Genomic DNA, 15,619 nt, shown 5'->3' on the forward strand with positions numbered 1-15,619 from the left:
GGAGACATCATTGTCGAACGAGTGGCCTCTGCAGACAATATCGCTGATCCGCTTACTAAGCCCTTGCCAGGACCATTGTTTGACAAACATCGCGAAGCAATGGGTCTACGTAGTATGACTAGTTGGCTATAGGGCAAGTGGGAGATTGTAAGAGTGGGTGCCCAGTGAGCCAACTGTGTGGCTATGGGCTTTGATGACTCTTTGTATAAACAATCTTTTGTTTAATATTATTTACACTTTTATGGCAATGACTTTATATTACTTCATATTGTTATATTGTGATATACTATTGTTGTTTTGATAAAGACCTTGAATATACTATAGTGTATGTAAGATGTGGTAGAACATGGAAATGTCTATCATGAAATACATCTTATAGTCACTGTATATTCTAAAAACCGTTCCTAGTCGATTGAGCCGTCCGATAATAAGGATAAGGATCGCTCGAGTTTGAGACTAGCATTTGCGATGCGGAGTACCACGTTTCATTGGTAGGGAACATGGAGATGTTCGAAGCATGCAAATGGATATTCATAGGATGAATAATCGAACTACCCTATCCGGACTTTCCAAGTGGTTATCACTTATTGAGTGGATAAAGTCCGCGGTTTTGGTTGTACACCATTAGTCCTTACGACTTGAAACATCATGGAGACTCTATATGCTAGTGCTGTGCTTTGACTCGCTTACCGACTCTATGGGGGTCATCAGGTGTCGAGATTGGGTACAGTTACGACACATATAGGAGTCAATGCATTGTTGTCAAGGATTCACCACATACTTGCGAGTGTGGATATCCTATGCGATTTGAGGAGATATTAGTGTGACAAATCTCTGGCCAGAGTACTTGATGTGATTTAAGAAATGGTTTCTTAGTAGCACATGCGATGTCACTAATTTGATCTTCAAGATGTATTGCATAGTTATCGAATCTTGAGCGACTCTCGATATACCAATGGTTGTTGATTCGATCGGGATATTTGGATGAAGGGACCGTACTGTACGCTAACCAAAATCTACTGGTTCTTGTAGGCACTATCAGTGATACCTAGGGAATCATGGGGCGATGTTGCTAGGCGCTTTACCATGATTCGTTGGGCAAGTCGGAAAGTGTTGTTCCGAGTCACAAGGAGTTGTGAGCCCACGGCTAGCTGTATCCCTGAACCATTGAGGGTCACACAGTGTAATGGAGTTTTAATCCCCGTTGAGATAGTTAAATTTAAAGAGTTAAATTTAATGAACTAAGGGGTTGGACTTCTTAAATAAGAGTAAGGGAGTAGGATTTCCTAAAATGACATAGGGATGGACATTTTAGGAAACCACTGAATTCGGATTCAGGAAAATTTATTTTGACTTTAAAATGTGCAGAAATGGTTTCTGTGCACATTGGTAAAATCGGTTTATCAATCGGAGTCACGATGAATTTTATATTAATTTCTGAACGAGCGGGCTTTGCTTGTCGGGCCTCAACTTATGACTAATGGGCCCTAAGGTGTTAGTGGCCTGCATTATAAATAAGTTATTGCAGTACAGAAATTAGACACAACAGGTCATTATTTTTGAGACAGAAATTTCGAACCCTCCTCTCTCTCAAAAAGCAATCGGCCGACCCCTCCCTACCTCTGCCCGAGAAATTTCGGTCTGTGATTTTGAATCGCAGTCAGGAATAACGAATCAGATTCGTTTAATCTCTTCGCAGAAAACTTCTGATAGATTTTCTAGTGCAATCTATCAGAGGGATTTAAACCCCATTCGTGGACCTGATTGAAGGAGTTCATCAGTTCCTGGGAGATACAAGAAGCGCAGAGAAATCTGTGTGGTGTCCATTAATCTCGCTTCGAGATTGAAGGTAAAATTTAATTAATTGTTATTTGAATTTTACACACACAATAATTTAATCGTTGAATGGTTGATACCCACACCATGGAATTGTTCCATGATAAAAAATTTTAAACTTCCGCTGCACCGGGTATCAATCGTGATTGATCTGAGAGCCCTGTTTTCCAACAGAAAATCTATCAGAAGTTTCTACGAAGAGAATTAACGAATTTGATCCGTTAAACCAGACTGCAAATTCAAAATTCACAGGCTGGATTTTCCCGACAGAGAGAGGGAGGGGGCGGCCACTTTAGAGAGAAAAACAACTAGGTTTTTGAAAATTGTGACCTCTGTTGTATAATTTTTGTACTGCAATAACTTATTTATAATGTGGGCTGCTAACAGCTTAGGGCCCATTAGTCATAAGTTCAAGCCTGACAAGCAAAGCCCGCATGTTCAGAAATTAATATAAAATTCATCGTGACTCAGATTGATAAACCAATTTCACCAATGTGCACAGAAACCATTTCTGCATCTTTTAAAGTCAAGATAAATTTTTATGAATCCGAATTCAGTGATTTCCAAAAATGCCCATCCCTATGTCATTTTAGGAAATCTTACTTCTCTACTCTTAAATAAGAAGTCCCACTTCTTTGTTCATTAAATTTAACTCTTTAAATTTAACTATCTCAACGGGGATTAAAAATCCATTACTCTTTGTGACCCTCAATGGTTCAGGGATACAGCTAGCCGTGGGCTCACAACTCCTTGTGACTCGAAACAACAATTTCCGACTTGCCCATCGAATCATGGTAAGAGCGCCTAGCAACATCGCCCCATGATTCCCTAGGTATCACTGATAGTGCCTGCAAGAACCAATAGATTTTGGTCAGCGTACAGTACGGTCCCTTCATCCATATATCCCGATCAAATCAACAACCATTGGTAAATCGAGAGTCGTTCGAGATTCGATAACTATGAAATACATCTTGAAGATCAAATAGTGACATCGCATGTGCTACTAGGAAACCATTTCTTAAAACACATCATGTACTCTGGCCAGAGATTCGTCACACTAATATCTACTCAGATTGCATAGGATATCCACACTTGCAAGTATGTGGTGAATCCTTGACAACAAAGCATCGACTCATATATGTGTTGTAACTGTACCCAATTCCGACACCTGATGACCCCAATAGAGTCGGTAAACGAGTCAAAGCACAGTACTAGCATATAGAGTCTCAAAGATGTTTCAAGTAGTAAGGACTAATGGTGTACAACCAAAACCGCGGACTTCATCCACTCGATAAGTGATAACCACTTGGAAAGTCCGGATAGGGTAGTTCGATCATTCATCGTATGAATATCCATTTGCATGCTTTGAACATCTCTATGTTCCATACCAATGAAACGTGGTACTCGGCATCGCAAATGCTAGTCTCAATCTCGAGTGATCCTTATCCTTATTAACGGACGCCTCAATCGACTAGGAACCATTTAGAATATACAGTGACTATAAGATGTGTTTCATGATAGTCATCCCCATGTACTACCACATCTTACACACACTATAGCATATTCAAGGTCTTTATCAAAACAACAATAGTATATCACAATATAACAATATGAAGAAAGATAAAGTCATTGCCATTAATAAAAGTGTAAATTATATTAAACAAAAGATTGTTTATACAAAGAGCCATCAAAGCCCTTAGCCACAAGATGGCACACCGGGCACCCACTCTTTCATATGCCCCAACTTGGTGCAATGCACACATACAAACAAAGCAACAGCCGGATAACTCCGGTGAGAATAAATCTCAGTATGAATAACATGTATATACATAATTAAAGCATATTGAATCTATATGCCATAATAATCTACAATCATAAAACATGTAATAACATGTAAATCATAGAATCATAGTCGACCCTTAAATTCTTAAAGCATAACTATTCATCTAAGGTAATCTCATACCAAGCATATAAACACATTCACATCTTGAATGGAATATAATAATATGCTAGCATATATAAACGCATATTCTAAACCATAGAAATCTCTAGGTTAATGCATAAATGCAATGCATGTGTCAAGGAATAGGCTATCAAATCTAATATCAATAAATCGTAGTTTTGGGATCCCGGGAAAAAATATTTAACCGACCACCGACTCTCCCAATCGAGGTGGTTTTAAATATCTCAATTCCCCTTACTTTGGTGCAACTATAGTGAGTCATCTAGCTCTGGAAATAAATTTATATTTCGTGCCATGAGTCATCTGACTTTGGAAGTAAATGTACATTCCATGCCACTCAACTACAGTTCTCCAAACGTCATCTGCACTCTAGGCCTTTCAACCCTCTGTGCTTTTCAGGCTAGAGTTCAAGATGAATGCAACATAATCTGGATGCATCAAATCATACATAAGCTAAAACAACATCTTGAACACATCAATCATATAATCATATGATCATATAATCACTCAAAGATACCAACAAATCTGTAAGCATCACATGGAATACGTAAAACATGTTCAATACAGAAAATAATATAAATCAAAGAAGACAAGTAAACATTTACATAAATATGCTAGAAATTCAAGAAGATATCTTTCTTGAATAATCTATCCCATTTATGTAACCGTAAACATTAACGTATATTAAACATGCATTTATGTGATTTTAGGCAACTCGATAATCAGAAACAATCTCGAGTTATTCTGCCCATCTTATTAATGTCTATTCATACCTTTCGATCTCGAGTTTAGATGATCCAAGTCTGGACAACGGACATCAAAGAACTTCTATCAAAATCTGCTCAAATCATTACAATCATTCAAGAAAAACTAGCTTCACACCTTTTTCAGTCTTTCTCGGTTCAACGGCGAACTTCTCGAGCTCGCCGACTCGAAATCGATATGTTGCAATTCAAATCTGAAATGCATTGATATATACTTGAAGATGAGCTTTCAATATCATTTCATTCTTATTTAGGATCAAACAATCTAATAATGTGATCCCGTGACCGGAATTCAAACCGACGGCATAACGGATCAAAACCGGAAATTCTAAACACATGAATATCATCAATACTATGATCTCAACATGATAGCATCACCAAATTAGCAGCACAATCTCGAAATCATCAGCCCTAAAAATTCAGAATTTCGAAAATTCTTTCAAAATTGAAATCATGTTCAAACGACGATCTTTTCTTGATCCGTCTTAGATATGCTATCGTCGTATATGCTACAACATGTTTATTGAAACGACCAAATTTTCTACAATAACATATGTAGAAAAAATATTTTTTTTTTATATCCTAAGTGAAATAAATGTACATACATGCCCATACATATATGCACAACAATAAACAGATTTAAAAATAACTTAAATAAAATGCAACATTTTATACTTAAATATCTGAGTCAAACTTAAATAAAATACTGTCAAAATAATTAACTTAAAAGTTTGCATGCAATAAATTACTTAATAAAAATAGTGTTAAAATTTGCCACTGAAAAGACTTAAAAGAAATAAATAAATAACAGAGTTTAAAATTCTTAAAAATATTCATAATGACTCAAACGACGGCTGCGGGGGATCACTGCCTGTCCGCTCATACGTCCTCGCCGCCGGTAGGTACTACATCTTCCTCTACGTACTCACCTGCACCATATAAGTGTAGTGAGCCTAGAGGCCCAACATGCTAACATAACAAGGATTAAAAATAATTTATATAACTGAAATACTAATACATAACATATACATGAATGAGAATGCTTAAAAATCGTGAATCATAACTTAAAATCTTTCTTAAACTTGATCTTAAATATAATCATATAATACATACATAAACATTGTTGAGCATAACATTTTTCTAACATCGCATGGTCATATCCATAGTGTAACCTTAAACTTAAATGGTTCGACTGATCAGTCTCTTAAAACCAACGTACGCGGCGGTGACGAATCACCTCTTGCTGGTAGTAAACTACCCTTAAATTGACAGTAAACTGCCCTTAACATGTGGGGACTTGCCCCCTTAAATTGTCACACTACTTCAACTTCCAACATAAAATTATTTTCTTGCTCAACCTTAAACATCAAATCATGCCATAAAATTATTTCATGAATGCATGCACTAAAAAAATATGTCCGTAATATATATTTAATTAATTTTTCATAATATAATATACTTATACTTAAAATAGACTTTATGCATAAAATAATTAAATATATATTCCGGACTTAGTTAAATTTTTTTTTTATTGGTTGGTCCAGACTGCTGGTCACTCACTCTAAGCCCATTATACTTAAATTAAATCCCAATAATCATATCTTAGCCCAAATAACTTAATTAAACTTAACTGGACCTAAATAAAATATTAAGCCCCTTAACTTAATTAAACCCAATAAAATTCTAGACTGTCCCAAAAAAACATTGACTGGCCCAAAAATATTCATGGGCTCCCAAGCCCATAAAAATCATTGGGTTAACTTAAATAAATTATTTAAGTCCCAAATAAAATTATTTGGAGGCCCGAATAATTTTTCTAACTAATTATTGAAGCCCAAAATACACTTAAACTATTAAATACTTAACAATTAACATACCGAGCCCGGCCCACCTAACCCGAACCCGGACCCGGACCACCTGACCCGACCAACTATGACCTAGACCGACCCAGACCCCCAGGACCCAACCTGTGCTGACCCGAGTTCTAATCTCTCATTAATCTCATTAATCATTATTAAACCATGTTAGACAATAATCAAAGTCTAAACAAAAGAATAAAAAAAAAAAATTTTTTTTAAAATAAATTGCTCTGCGCACGCGCGGGCATCACCCCTCGCGCGCGCGCCGGCCAATGGGACCGAGGCCCCCTGGCTTGGCTCGCGCGCGCGCGAGCAGGAGCTCGCCCGTGCGCCAGCCAAACCAACAGAAAAAAAATATGGCTCAGCTGCTGTCAAAAACGAGATCATGCCTATGATTGATTCAAGATCATGTCCTACCAAAGTCTAGACATGGTTTAATCAATCATAACATCTAACATGCATTCTAACATGCTATAATTGTTAGGAATAAACCATTCCAAGGCTTTACAACATAATCATAATTCTCATAACATGCAATAACATTGTCATATATCAAGTTCAAGACACCTTATGTTGATTCAAGGATTTACAACATATTTCCAATCCTATAAACATCAACAAAACCACAACTCAATCATCTACAAGTCTTGGTACAAGTATCTTCTAACATGATCATGTTTAAGACTCAATAAACTTCATGACAGCACACATAACTCCTAACTCGGATCCTCACGCTATATCGATTTCATCCCTTGTTCTTTAAGTCCGCCTTTGCCCGGTTCCACTTCCTCCTATTGCAATGACACATACAACAAAACAATAGCCGGATAACTCCGGTGAGAAATAGATTTCCCAGTAAAAGCAACTAAACATGCATAATCAATATCACAATCATGATATAGAAGTAAATACAATGCATGCTTTCAAAACAAGGTTCATTTCGTCATTCATCGACTGGGATCCCGAGAAGAAGATATCATAGCTAATCCACCGACACACCCTATCGAGGTGGGGCTACTATCTTGCTCCTCTAGACTTTGAAGCCATTATATATGTAGTTCAGACACTAGGCTAAAACAACCACCCAGGCCATACATATACAATCCCTCAAATCGTCTATTCGAACGTGTCCGTTCATTTCAAATTCAAGGAATAAGTCATCAAGATGAATGCAACATATATCATAATCAAAGCATTCATTATATCAAAGACTTATCCAAGTAATCAAGGTAAAACACATAATAGCACTTAAGCAAACAAGTATGTGAATTGTGGGAACTCGATACAAACCATCTCGAGTTGTAATCCCAATCAAATAGTAGTCCACTTTTACCTTTCAAATGTGATGTCTAGGATGTCTTTGAGCTTGTCCAATTCTGTCCAAGATCAATTACCAAACACAACTCAAATTCTGTTCAATATCAACTCAACCTTCCACAAGAACTTCAAAGGAAACTCAACCAACCTTGTGTGTTCTTCTATCGGTTTCGAATTCAACGTTCTCGAGTTCACTTGTCCTGTTTACACACTGAAATCATAGCATAACAAACAAGGAATCATCAGCTAATAGTTCAACAACTTCAGATTCCAAGAACAATAGCAAATCATTTCGATTCAAGAGTTCGACGGCATTTCGGTATTACTTCGGCGATCCCGAACAACTCTAAATCATTTCTAACATTCATATCAGATGTTCAACAACTCAACTCAACATATCAGCAAGTATATATCAATCGAAACATATCTGGAAATCATAAGGACATGATATACACATCACTCTTTAACCAAACTTCAAGAACATCAAAGCTAGAAGATCAAAACCATCAAATTCATTCCAACTTCTGATCCCTGTCCATTTCGAATTCTCAAACCAACATGAAAGACAGAAAAACTTACATCAAATCGAAGGTCTTGTCGAGAGGATTCCAAAACATCTTTCGGAATCGAATTCGGATAACCGTAGCTCAAGATATAAGGATTTGAAGATGAAGATGAAGCTTGAAGATCTCTTGAAAGTTGCTCTCGGTTCTTTTCTTTCCTTGGGCTGAAGAATCTGATGGAATTGCAAGATAATTACACGTGACTAAGCCTAGGAATAACAAGTGTCCCACTAACAATCACAATTTTGCACTTTAGCCCCTCAACTATGCAATAATTGCAATTTAGTCCTTAATTCCTCCATTCATTCAATTTCAATCCTAATCAATTTAAGAATATTAGAATTTAAATCAAAACTCCAAATATTCCCAAATTAATTATTCTCGGATTAAAATTAAATAATTTCGGGCGTTACAATTCCCCCCCCCCCCACTAAGACTCGATTTCGTCCTCGAAATCTTAGTAATATCAACAAATCATATCACAGATATCAGATAACAGAAAACTAAAGGAGACTCACATCAAGAAAATAACTCTGGAAATCGTTGTCTCATATCTGATTCAGTCTCCCAAGTCGCTTCTGTAATACCATGACGACTCCACTGAACCTTCACAAGCGGAATAGTCTTCGTACGAAGTTGCTTCTCTTTACGATCAAGAATCTGAATCGGCTTTTCGAAATAACTCAAAGTCTCGTCGAGTTCAGCTTCATCAGATTGAAGTACATGAGATTCATCAGAAAGATACTTTCGAAGCATTGATACATGAAAAACATCATGTATTCCAGATAACGCCGGAGGAAGAGCTAATCGATAGGCAAGATTGCTTATTTTCTCCAGAATTTCATACGGACCAATGTAGCGTGGAGACAACTTCCCTCGCTTGCCAAATCTGACTGTACCTCTGAAAGGAGAAATCTTCAGGAATACTCGATCCCCCTGTTCAAAAGACAAAGGTCGACATCGAATGTTAGCATATTTCGCTTGTCTATCTTGAGCTGTCTTCATTCTTGTCTGAATAAGCTTCACTTGATCAGTCAGATCACGTATCATATCAGGGCCAGTGTCAGGTACTTCTGAAATATCATCCCAGTACAAAGGAGATCGACATTTTCTTCCGTATAAAGCTTCAAATGGAGCCATTCCAATACTCGATTGGTAGCTGTTGTTGTACGAGAATTCACAAAGAGGTAATGAATCTTGCCAACTCGTGCCAAAATCAAGCACTACAGCTCTCAACATGTCCTCCAATGTCTGAATGGTACGCTCAGACTGCCCGTCTGTTTGTGGATGATAAGCTGTGCTCAAACGAAGCTGAGTACCCAAAGCACTCTGTAAGCTATGCCAGAAGTGAGATGTAAATCGAGGATCACGATCTGATACAATAGACTTCGGCACACCATGTAATCTGACAACTTCACGGACATAAATCTCTGCCATCTGATCATGTCTGTACGTCATACGATAAGGTATAAAACACGCAGACTTCGTCAATCTATCGATAATCACCCAGATAGCATCATAACCTCTAGAAGATCGAGGTAATCTCGTCACGAAATCCATGGAAATATGATCCCATTTCCATTCAGGCACGGATAAACTCTGTAACAAGCCAGGCGGTTTCTTCCTTTCAGCCTTCACCTGTTGGCAGTTCAGACACCGAGATACAAAATCAGTGATATCAGACTTCATTGGTTTCCACCAGTATCGAGTCTTCAGATCATTATACATCTTCCTACCTCCAGGATGAATACTATAACGACTACAATGCGCCTCTGTCAGTAGTTGTTGTCGCACATCAGAAATATCAGGCACTACAAGGCGATTGTGAACATAAAGAAGATCATCTCGAACCCGGTATTCAGATACATGCCCTGATCTGACTTTCTCAATCGAATTCTGTATATTCTGATCAAGTTTCTGAGCATCTCGAATTCTTACCAATAAAGCTGGTTCAGCTTTCATTTGATAGAGTCGAAGAGGTTGATAATTCGTATCAAATACTAACCCAGACAGACAACAGTCTTCAATCAAATTTGATACACCAATCGTCGATAAGGACAAAGAACATACCTTTCGACTAAGTGCATCTGCTGCCGCATTCGATTTCCCTGGATAGTACTTAATCTCACAATCAAAGTCTTTAAGCAAATCAAGCCACCTCCGCTGTCTCATATTCAATTCTGACTGTGAAAATAGATACTTCAGACTCTTGTGATCAGAATAAATCTCAAACTGCTCCCCGTACAGATAATGTCGCCAAATCTTCAAAGCAAATACAATGGCGGCCAATTCAAGATTATGAATCGGATATCTGGTTTCGTGAGACTTCAACTGTCTTGAGGCATAAGCAATCACATGTCCTCGCTGCATCAAGACACACCCTAATACTCGATGAGATGCATCACAGTAAACAGTGAAACCACCAGTACCTGAAGGAATCGTCAAGACTGGTGCACTGGTCAGTCGTGTCTTCAACTCAAGAAAACTAGATTCACAAGCTTCAGACCAGACAAAAGGAGCATTTTTCTGAGTTAACTGAGTAATTGGCTTCGCAATACTGGAAAAATCTTTGATAAATCGACGATAATACCCAGCCAATCCCATAAAACTCCGGATCTCAGGAACAGATGTCGGTCTTGACCAACTGATCACTGCTTCTACTTTACTTGGATCCATAGAAATACCATTTCCAGATATAATATGTCCAAGAAAGACAACCTGTTTCAGCCAAAACTCACATTTCGAAAGTTTAGCATACAATTTCTCGGCTCGTAAGGTTTTCAAAACTGTTCTCAGATGTTCAGCATGATCAATCAGATTCTTGGAATATATCAGAATATCATCAATAAAGATAATTACAAAATCATCGAGATACTTCTGAAACACACGGTTCATCAAAGCCATGAATACAGCTGGAGCATTCGTCAAACCAAACGGCATAACTATAAACTCATAATGGCCATACCTGGTTCTGAACGCAGTCTTAGGAATATCAGAATCCCTAACTCTCAGCTGATGGTATCCAGATCTCAGATCAATCTTGGAATACACAGAAGAACCCTGCAACTGGTCAAATAAATCATCAATACGAGGCAAAGGGTATTTGTTCTTTACCGTAGCCTTGTTCAGTTGCCGGTAATCAATACACAATCTCATTGATCCGTCTTTCTTTCTGACAAACAGAACTGGAGCACCCCAAGGAGAAACACTGGGTCGAATGTATCCCTTGGCCAATAAATCTTCTAACTGTTCTTTCAACTCTTTTAATTCCACTGGTGCCATTCGATATGGTGCCTTCGAAATCGGTGCAGTTCCAGGCATCAGTTCAATGTTGAAGTCAATCTCACGATACGGAGGTAATCCTGGAATCTCATCCGGAAAGACGTCCGCAAATTCACTAACCACTAGCAAGTCAGCCAGGTTCGGGCTAGTTTTCAACGTATCCACCGCATAAACAAGAAATCCCTCTGCTCCTTTCTGCAAAAGTCGGGTCATAGATAATACAGAAATAAGAGGAATCTTAGCACGTGAACCCTTACCATATAATTTCCATTCTCCAGCCATCTCAGGTCTGAATCTCACTACCTTCTGAAAGCAATCGACGGTAGCTCTGTACTTATTCAGCATATCAATCCCAATAATACAATCAAAATCAGACATACCAAGTACAAAACAATCGATCTCAATCTCATTACCCTCATACTGTAGTACACAATTCTTTACTATCTGAATCGAGATAAGACCCCTCCCCAAAGGAGAAGAAACAGATACTACAACTGGTAATGACTCAACAGGCAAAGAATGCAATGCAACAAATTTGGCAGATAGAAACGTATGGGATGCACCGGTATCAAACAACACATAAGCAGAATAACCAGAAATAGAACAGTTACCTACAATCACATCATCAGGTGCTCCCTGTGCCTGCTCCTCAGTCAAAGCAAAGACATGAGCCTGCTGTCTCTGAGGCTGATTGCCTGCCTGACCTCCACCTGGTCGAGTCTGCTGCTGTGGATGTGCTGGCTGGAAAGAATGAACAGAAGAGGCCTATCTTCCAGGTTGAGCCACTGATCGTGATGACTATGCACCTCTTGCCTGTCCAGTATTTCTCTGAGGACACACCCTTGCAAAATGACCCGTCTGTTGGAATATATGGCACCTCCCAGATACACCTCGGCACTGATCGGTTGGATGATTTCCACCACAACTGTTGCAGAACACTCCTGACTTCTGCTTCGTACCACTGGAACTCGAAGAACTGCTCCCAGACTTCTTAAACTGTTTTCCTCTTGCTTGCAAGAACCCTTTCTTTCCACTGCTACTACCACCTTCAAATCGAAAAGACTGTTGCGGAGTTGGAGCTGCAGGTTGTGACTGTCTCAGAGGTTGTGCGGTATACGAAGCTCCTCGCTGCTGTATCAAACCAGGTTCCGCTCCCTTGGCACTGTTCAAGGCATCAGCAAAGGTATTCGGTCGCCTTGTATTCACCAGTGTAAAAACATCCGGACTCAGGCCATTGATAAACTGATCAGCCATAGCCTCGTCACTGTCAGCAACATGTGGAGCAAAACGTAGCAATGTAGAGAATTTTGCAACGTAGTCTTCGATATTCAAATTCCCCTGTTTCAGATTTGCAAACTCAGCCCCTTTATCCTTGCGGTAAGACACAGGAAAGAAGCGTTGGTAGAACTCAGTTTTGAAGACATTCCAAGTCAGTACAGTTCCTCTACGCTCCACAGCTCTTTTTGTAGTGAACCACCAGCTCTTCGCAACTTCATGCAACTGGTGCCCAATCAATCTAACTCTCCGTTCATCCCCATAGTCAAGTGAATCAAATAGCATCTCCATATCATCAAGCCATCCCTCGCATTCAACAGCATTTTCTGTACCTTTCAAAGTAGGCGGCTTGTAGAATTGGAAACGTTTCAGAAGTGTTTCCATAGGAGTTGCTGTCATATCAGTCATATCTCTTGACGTACTTCCCTGTTCATTACTCGGCACTGCAGTAGCTCGAGGCACTATCGGTGTAACAACTGTCGGTGGAGTATGAACTGTCTGTTCTGGCAGAGGAATAGGAACCTGTGGTAGAGTAGGAACCTGTGGTCGAAGAGAAGGTCTTCCTGGTCGTCGAGACATATCTGATTATCAAAATGGTTAGGATACCAAATCATTAAATTATCTCAGTCCTCCTCTGATCATCTTACCTCTGATCAAGACTCGGTTCTGATTCAGGTGTAAATAAAGAATCGAAGAACAAGTACTCAACAAGACATGCTTCCAATCAAATCCGATAATCAGGTAGCATATCATAATTAACAGATCACATGCCTCTAATCATTCCAGATATTCCAGTAAACATGTGTCGTTAATTATAGTACTCATACTTTCAAATAAAATAAATACAATACTGTAATAAATTACTTGAAAGTAAATCATGTTATCATTTAAACCATGTAATTCAATCACGTAATTAAATCATAGCATAGATCATAAATAAGTAAAGCAGATGACTCGATCTACCCCACTCATTGTCTATCTAAGTCCAGAATTGTCTTGCTCTGATACCACCTGTTGTGATGACCCGAGTTCTAATCTCTCATTAAACTCATTAATCATTATTAAACCATGTTAGACAATAATAAAAGTCTAAACAAAAGAAAAAAAATTTTTTTTTTTTTAAAATAAATTGCTCTGGCGCACGGCGCGGGCATCACCCCTCGCGCGCGCGCGCGGCCAATGGGACCGAGGCCCCCTGGCTTGGCTCGCGCGCGCGAGCAGGAGCTCGCCCGTGCGCCAGCCAAACCAACAGAAAAAAATATGGCTCAGCTGCTGTCAAAAACGAGATCATGCCTATGATTGATTCAAGATCATGTCCTACCAAAGTCTAGACATGGTTTAATCAATCATAACATCTAACATGCATTCTAACATGCTATAAATTGTTAGGAATAAACCATTCCAAGGCTTTACAACATAATCATAATTCTCATAACATGCAATAACATTGTCATATATCAAGTTCAAGACACCTTATGTTGATTCAAGGATTTACAACATATTTCCAATCCTATAAACATCAACAAAACCACAACTCAATCATCTACAAGTCTTGGTACAAGTATCTTCTAACATGATCATGTTTAAGACTCAATAAACTTCATGACAGCACACATAACTCCTAACTCGGATCCTCACGCTATATCGATTTCATCCCTTGTTCTTTAAGTCCGCCTTTGCCCGGTTCCACTTCCTCCTATTGCAATGACACATACAACAAAACAATAGCCGGATAACTCGGTGAGAAATAGATTTCCCAGTAAAAGCAACTAAACATGCATAATCAATATCCACAATCATGATATAGAAGTAAATACAATGCATGCTTTCAAAACAAGGTTCATTTCGTCATTCATCGACTGGGATCCCGAGAAGAAGATATCATAGCTAATCCACCGACACACCCTATCGAGGTGGGGCTACTATCTTGCTCCTCTAGACTTTGAAGCCATTATATATGTAGTTCAGACACTAGGCTAAAACAACCACCCAGGCCATACATATACAATCCCTCAAATCGTCTATTCGAACGTGTCCGTTCATTTCAAATTCAAGGAATAAGTCATCAAGATGAATGCAACATATATCATAATCAAAGCATTCATTATATCAAAGACTTATCCAAGTAATCAAGGTAAAACACATAAGAGCACTTAAGCAAACAAGTATGTGAATTGTGGGAACTCGATACAAACCATCTCGAAGTTGTAATCCCAATCAAATAGTAGTCCACTTTTACCTTTCAAATGTGATGTCTAGGATGTCTTTGAGCTTGTCCAATTCTGTCCAAGATCAATTACCAAACACAACTCAAATTCTGTTCAATATCAACTCAACCTTCCACAATAACTTCAAAGGAAACTCAACCAACCTTGTGTGTTCTTCTATCGGTTTCGAATTCAACGTTCTCGGAGTTCACTTGTCCTGTTTACACACTGAAATCATAGCATAACAAACAAGGAATCATCAGCTAATAGTTCAACAACTTCAGATTCCAAGAACAATAGCAAATCATTTCGATTCAAGAGTTCGACGGCATTTCGGTATTACTTTGGCGATCCCGAACAACTCTAAATCATTTCTAACATTCATATCAGATGGTTCAACAACTCCAACTCAACATATCAGCAAGTATATATCAATCGAAACATATCTGGAAATCATAAGGACATGATATACACATCACTCTTTAACCAAACTTCAAGAACATCAAAGCTAGAAGATCAAAACCATCAAATTCATTCCAACTTCTGATCCCTG

General features: G+C 38.6%; 2 long non-coding RNA genes across 2 annotated transcripts; both read right to left on the bottom strand.

Moving 5' to 3' along the window:
* Positions 1-6,943: 6,943 nt before the first annotated feature.
* LOC140893480 (uncharacterized) lies at positions 6,944-8,448 on the bottom strand. The gene is made up of 4 exons (XR_012153156.1): positions 8,319-8,448; positions 7,888-7,950; positions 7,756-7,798; positions 6,944-7,213 (listed from the first exon to the last, which is right to left on the bottom strand). It is a non-coding gene; the product is annotated as an uncharacterized lncRNA (long non-coding RNA).
* Positions 8,449-14,285: 5,837 nt separating this feature from the next.
* Positions 14,286-15,268, bottom strand: LOC140893481 (uncharacterized). The gene is made up of 3 exons (XR_012153157.1): positions 15,231-15,268; positions 15,099-15,141; positions 14,286-14,555 (listed from the first exon to the last, which is right to left on the bottom strand). It is a non-coding gene; the product is annotated as an uncharacterized lncRNA (long non-coding RNA).
* Between the last annotated feature and the right edge of the window lie 351 nt (positions 15,269-15,619).

This window comes from Henckelia pumila, chromosome 3 (assembly GCF_033568475.1).
Source record: "Henckelia pumila isolate YLH828 chromosome 3, ASM3356847v2, whole genome shotgun sequence".
Classification (NCBI taxonomy): domain Eukaryota; kingdom Viridiplantae; phylum Streptophyta; class Magnoliopsida; order Lamiales; family Gesneriaceae; genus Henckelia; species Henckelia pumila.